Genomic DNA, 6,000 nt, shown 5'->3' with positions numbered 1-6,000 from the left:
GGGGTAGGGAATGAGAAGCAGGATAAGTCGAGGAGAGAGCCCTGGGCATCCCAGAAGAAGCTTCAGTAGGAGGAGGAATGGATGGGCCTTGAAGATAAATGTTTCCTACTTCACAACATTATCTGAGGGCCGGGTATGAGTTTCACTGTAAAGGAATTTACATTTTGCCAAGATCGTCTTTATACTCCAAGAATGTCACAGAGGAAACTGTGTTGTCAGGTTGACCCAGGAGCAGCAGCAAAAAAAGAAAGATCTGAGCTGAGTCAGGAAACTAGAATTCCAGTTTCCTTACCTATAAAATGGGGATAATTGTATTTGCCCTCTCTACCTCACAAGGTTGTGAGGAGAATAACATACAAGAAAGGAGTTTGTACAAGGACAGAGGATGCTGATGCTGTGAGACATACATGCAGGTCTCTGAGCACATTTTGGGTGGGTGGGTTGGGGATGGTCATTTTTTGTTTTTAAATTAAATGAGTGAAATAGAATCTTGTGCCATCTCATGCTTCGAAACTCACATATGAGAATAAATTTGACAGACAGTGAAAAATATATATTAGGTGTAAAGTAAACAACTTCTGAGTGGGAAGGTAGAGATAGGGCAGAGAAGGAGGAGGGAAAGTAAAACCATTTATGTCTTAGAATAGACAAGCATTATTTTCCTTTCTGGTTATGCAAACAATACATGCCCAGTTGTTTAAAAAATATATATATATAATAGAGTATAAAAACAAAAGTAAAAATTACCCAAAATTCTATCACGTAGAACAAAAGTGCTGTTGATAGTTTGAAGCACATCCTTCCAAATATTTTTCACGTACAATTACACTTTTTTTTTTTTTTCAGGACTACAGTACATACCGTTTTGTAACCAGCGATAACATGGGGTGATAAAGTCAGGAAGATCACATCAGGAAGTTGCCCCTTGTACTGAGGTGTGTGTGAGGGTCCTTCCTAGAAGAAAAGGCTGCAAGACACCCAATATCAGAGCTGTCCATAGGAAATGCCCCATCTGGCTCCCAGCAGCGCTATCACCTTTGCTGGTGGTGGTGGGGGTGGCTGGATGGCAGGGTTAGGAGGGTCTACAGGCACACAGACATCAGCCCCTGGCTCCTAAGGATGGGGGATGAGGGGGGTGGGAGCGGGTGGAGCATGGGTGGGGCCCAAGAGATCGGTGATGGCTCCTCCCTGCCCAGAACTCAGCTTTCTACAAGGTCTTCTGAGGGGTGAGAGCAAGGAACTTGCCTCCGTGCCTGTGAACAAACCCTCAGGATCCTTGGGAGGCTCAGTGCCGGGGTACACAGGTGGAGAGAAAGACCACGTTTCCGTGGGAGGGGGTTGCTGGGATGGGCCCTTGTTCTTATAGGGTTTTGGGGTCATTATAACCTCTCCCTCTCAGCATCCTGGAGCCTTTAAGAAATAACGATTAATGCTTTCTCTCCTGCTCTAGGTATTTACAGTGTGCCCTCAGGCCACCGAGAACTGGAGTTTGCTCAAGATGACAGTCAGCCCGAAGCCTCTCTCCTGTTGCTGAACCCTGTGCTCCAGGCTGTTGCCTATACTGCGATCCAAACTCACTCTGGACTCCGGGACTCATTCATTTAACCTTCTTCCCTTTCCTCGTCCAAGTGCGTGTTTCATAAGAAACAAAATCCACGAATATCATTGGAATATACAGAAACAATCGGGGTTTTTGCAAGGGAGGTGGGAGGGGAGCTGACTCAATCTCAATCTTTAGTGAGTCGATGAGCAGAGATTTAGTCCTTTCTCAAGACAGACGGGGGGCGGGGGGAGCTGAGGTGGATTCTGAGGGGGACCAGCCCTGGACCTGAGAGAACCCATGGATCCTTCAGCTCTTCCATCCCATGATGCATTTGGCCAGAAGCAGGTGTGTCAGCCCACACCTAGATAAATTACAAGGGGGAACAATGGCATTGTCCTTTCCTGAAATTTCACCTACTCTGTCCCTCGAACATAAACCACCTTGCTGCCTGACACTGTCACTGCTTCAACTTGAAGTGCCCAAGTTCTTGTGCAAGGTGCTTTGGTATCCATGACATTTCTCACCAGAACAATGGGCTCGAGCAGACAAGGATGTTCTGTAACAAAAGACAAGAGTCACTGAAGCTATTTAAAAAAGAAAAAGAAAAGAAAACCTTAGGCATTTTAATATGTTAAATACATACCCAATTATTAATTCTAAAGACTTCTACAAATCAACCTCGATGAAACTTTTTTCACCTTCTTCCTGCCTTTTTTTCCCTTCTCAGAAACATTTAGACCTACCCTATGGCAAAGACTATCAGGAAGTCTCTGCCCTGTATACCAGGGTAAGCACAAATAATTCAGCATAAAGCAGCTTGGTTCCTGTAGCCTGGCATTAGGATAAGTATATCTTAAGAAAGTTCTTATGCAGACTTGGCTTCAGGCAATAAAACGTCATAGATGTATAACTGTAGCAAGGGAAATTTCTAGGGAGCAAATTAGGCTGAAAACATCTTCTAGAGACAGCTAGAAAGGAATTGAACACCACCCCAAAATAAGGCAAGTTATGCAGTAAATGTTTCATTTATCGGCCTTCTTCCATTACTATTAGGGTTAAAAGACATCTTGTCAATAAGCAAGCTATATTTACGGGGGACGGATGCCTTTCGAAAAGGCTGCTGCCACAAATGCCTATAGCGGTAGAGATCAGCTTCTGAAGGTAGGTGATGAAACTCCGTACAAATGCACACATCTACCCCATTAACCCTTGGATCATCAGGCATTATTGTCACTTTATTACCCAGACCCGTTATCAGCAGAAGCAAGGTGATCAAGCCAGGCACTTCAGAAAAATGCCAGAAGAAAACAGTGTTCCTTCGGGTTTTAAGAGGAGGGCGGAAGCCTTCTTAAATCTCTTGACAGAACCATTGGAAAAGTAGGGGCAGGTGGGTGTGAGAGCCTGTGAAGTGTGGTCCTTTGTGCCTAGCCCTCTCTCCTGTGAAGATTGAAAGCTCTCAGGTGTCCAATTTTCAATGTTCCTATGTTGTCTAATGGAGCCTCTTTCTCAAAGTCCAAATAAGGAACTATCACCCACACAGAACAAAAAGCAAACAGAAAATCTCACAGTGGAATCAGGACTTTGGCTTCTAAACATTTCCCCATTTTATAGCTTCCTTATGCTTTCAGATTCTTTTCCTTTTTGGCTTCCCTCATTCACATACTCCCCGCATAGACAAGTCCCACAGTGTGGGTAACAGATCATCCATCTCGAAGCCAGGGTCTTTAAAGAAAAATCACACGGGAACACATACAAACACACGTACAGATCACTGTCAAGGGTAATTTAGCAGAATCTTGCCAAGCGATCGAGGGCGCTGAATATGGTTGTCAATACGTATTCCCTACTTCTGGTGAGTGTGAGCAGATTATCCTTGCTTTCCCTAAATTCCAGAGCCAAGCTTTCAAGGTAGTTTGGCCCCTTTGCTGGCGTGCCCGTGAACCTCTTAACATAGCTGGGGTGGAATCTTGGACTCCATGAATGTTAAAAAGGACCTAAGAAAATATTCCCTCTATCTACCTCACCTGCCAGGTAAGACAGGTCTAAGGGCGCACAGGAAACAAGGTGTATGGCCAGTCTCCTTCCATAGTCCCCATCAGGCACATTCCCTTGATTCAGTGGGTGCCTAACTCTCACCATAACTCCCCCATGAGGCAGCAGTGCCTGAAAGATCATTTATATAAGATTATACTTTCCTTAAGGAGTCCTGGTGGTGCAATGCTTCTAACCAAAAGGTCAGTGGTTCAAACTCACTAAATGTGGCAGTCCGATTCCGTAAAGATTATAACCTAGGAAACTCTATGGGGCACTTTGATAGGACAGAGTAGAAGTGCCCCATAGGGTTTCCAAGGAGTGGCTAGTGGATTTGAACTGCTGACCTTTTGCTTAGCAGCTGAGCTTTTAACCACCATGCCACCAGGACTCCGTAGGGTTGATATGAGTCAGAACTGACTAGATGGCAATGGGTTTGGGTTTTTTTGGGGTACCTTCCTTTTCACACTTACTAATAGGGATGATTATGCGCTTGGCTGCTAACTGAAAGGTCAGTGGTTTGAATGTACTCAGAGGCACCTTGGAAGCAAGGCCTGAGGGTCTGAAAAGTTAGCCATTGAAAATCCCATGGAACACAGGTCTACTCTGACACACTTGGGGTTGCCATGAGTCAGAACTCACTTGATGGCAAATGATTAGGGATTTTTTTTTGTAATATCAACATATGTGTTAGAGGGTTGAACAGAGGGATGGCTCTGAAGGGGAACAGAGAACCAACAGGTGAAGAAGCAGAGGGCAGTAGAGAAGGAGGAGTGGGGAGAGAAGGAAGAGGCTGAGGAATAGTCTACTTGCTGTTTCAGGACCTGGGCTGGCCCCAGGAATGAGTTCCCAGAGGACCGGTCACAGCTTCTGCCCCATCCTGCCCACACACCCCTTGTCCCCAACATGGTTACTGTGGCAAAATCTCTCGGCTCAGGACAAAGTCAGAACTGGTTTTGTTTCCTTCTGGTGCTTTTAGAATCCTGCTATTTGGGCAGAACTTTGGCCCAATAAACCAGGAGTCATTAGCCTTTCCTTAGAGAATTTGCCTCAACACCTGGATGCAAGCCACCTGTTGTTTAAAATTTCACACCAAATCTATAAATTACATGTCCACATTGTGGCCAGGCGGACTTTTTTTCTGAATATTGTATGACTTTGCTTCTTGCCAAGTGCAGTTCCTCCCTCCCCCTTGTCCAAGGATCACCTGAAGCCCTTCCAGAGACTCAGGGGTTATCCACCCTCTGAGAGCTTGCTGGTCTCCCCAAGCCTTTTTCTGGCACCAAAGCTATGAAATTAAATGTGGCACATGTGCTACCATGGAATAACTTTTAATTGCTTAATTAAAGCAGAGATTTAAAGAAGGAAAGATTCAAAAGAGTTCCCTTTGAACGAGAAAAAGAAGGATATGCCAAAATGGATGAAGTTATTAATCACTGGGAGAAAGGCCTTCGGTATTTACATACGATAAAAATGCAGGCCAGGATGTTAAAAACAGTAAGGGCACGCTCTAAAATTTCAATTCAGTATGTTTATGGGCTTTTATTCTACAGGTAGTCCTATAAAGGACATAGAAGACCTCATTGTCCAACTTAGTTCAGATCAGAGTTAGGTTTAAAATAAAAACACAAAACAAAACCTAGCACTGCACGGGACAAAGAAATTGCTATAAAATTGAGTTACTATAAACGTGTTTCAGCTTCAGTAAATAAGCCCTTCAAACGGGCCTTAGGAAAGTCTACGCTGTATATAGACAGACCCAGGCACACCAAGTATACAGGTGACAATTAGCAAGCTATGGTCATTTTGCCAAATGTGTAAATCTAAAAGCAACCAAGTCAAAAGACCTAAAAAAGGAAACTGTTAAATCCATTTGTACATGGATTTAACAGTGAAGTATTTCATTCTTCATGTTTTCACTTGGTGTCTTGAAATAATCCCCTTTCTGTCTCCACACTCCCTCTTAGACACTGTGCCCGCCTTATTTATTTATGAAGTCTGAAGGTTAGTCCTACCTGCTGAGACTAATTAGCCCTGTGCTTTGTATCCTATGCAATCCTGTCTGATTAAATGTACACCATTTGTTTTATTTCTTTTCAGGCACCTCCCTCCACTTCTGATTTTCTGATGAATATTGAAGTTGGGAGTTAGGGTGGCTCTCTTCCACTCCCCCACCCCAGCTTTTTTTTGCCTGCATCTTACTCTTTAGTGTGCAAACGTGGTTATGATTTTTTCTCTCCAGTGTAGGGGAATTCACTGGCCTTGTCAACCTCAGTATCATTATTTTTAGTAGTCTTTCTGAGATCTTTTTTTTTTTTTTTTCTGAGACCTTAGCCTATAAAACGGTTTTGCTGAAACCCCAAACTCTCTAAATATTACGTAGTAAATTTGCTTTCTTTTGGAAATCTTAGGCGCTGGGGGGGGGG

Source organism: Loxodonta africana, chromosome 16, assembly GCF_030014295.1.
Source record: "Loxodonta africana isolate mLoxAfr1 chromosome 16, mLoxAfr1.hap2, whole genome shotgun sequence".
NCBI classification, from domain to species: Eukaryota; Metazoa; Chordata; class Mammalia; order Proboscidea; family Elephantidae; genus Loxodonta; species Loxodonta africana.
The sequence above is the reverse complement of the archived record's forward strand: the minus strand, read 5'-3'. Positions refer to the sequence as shown.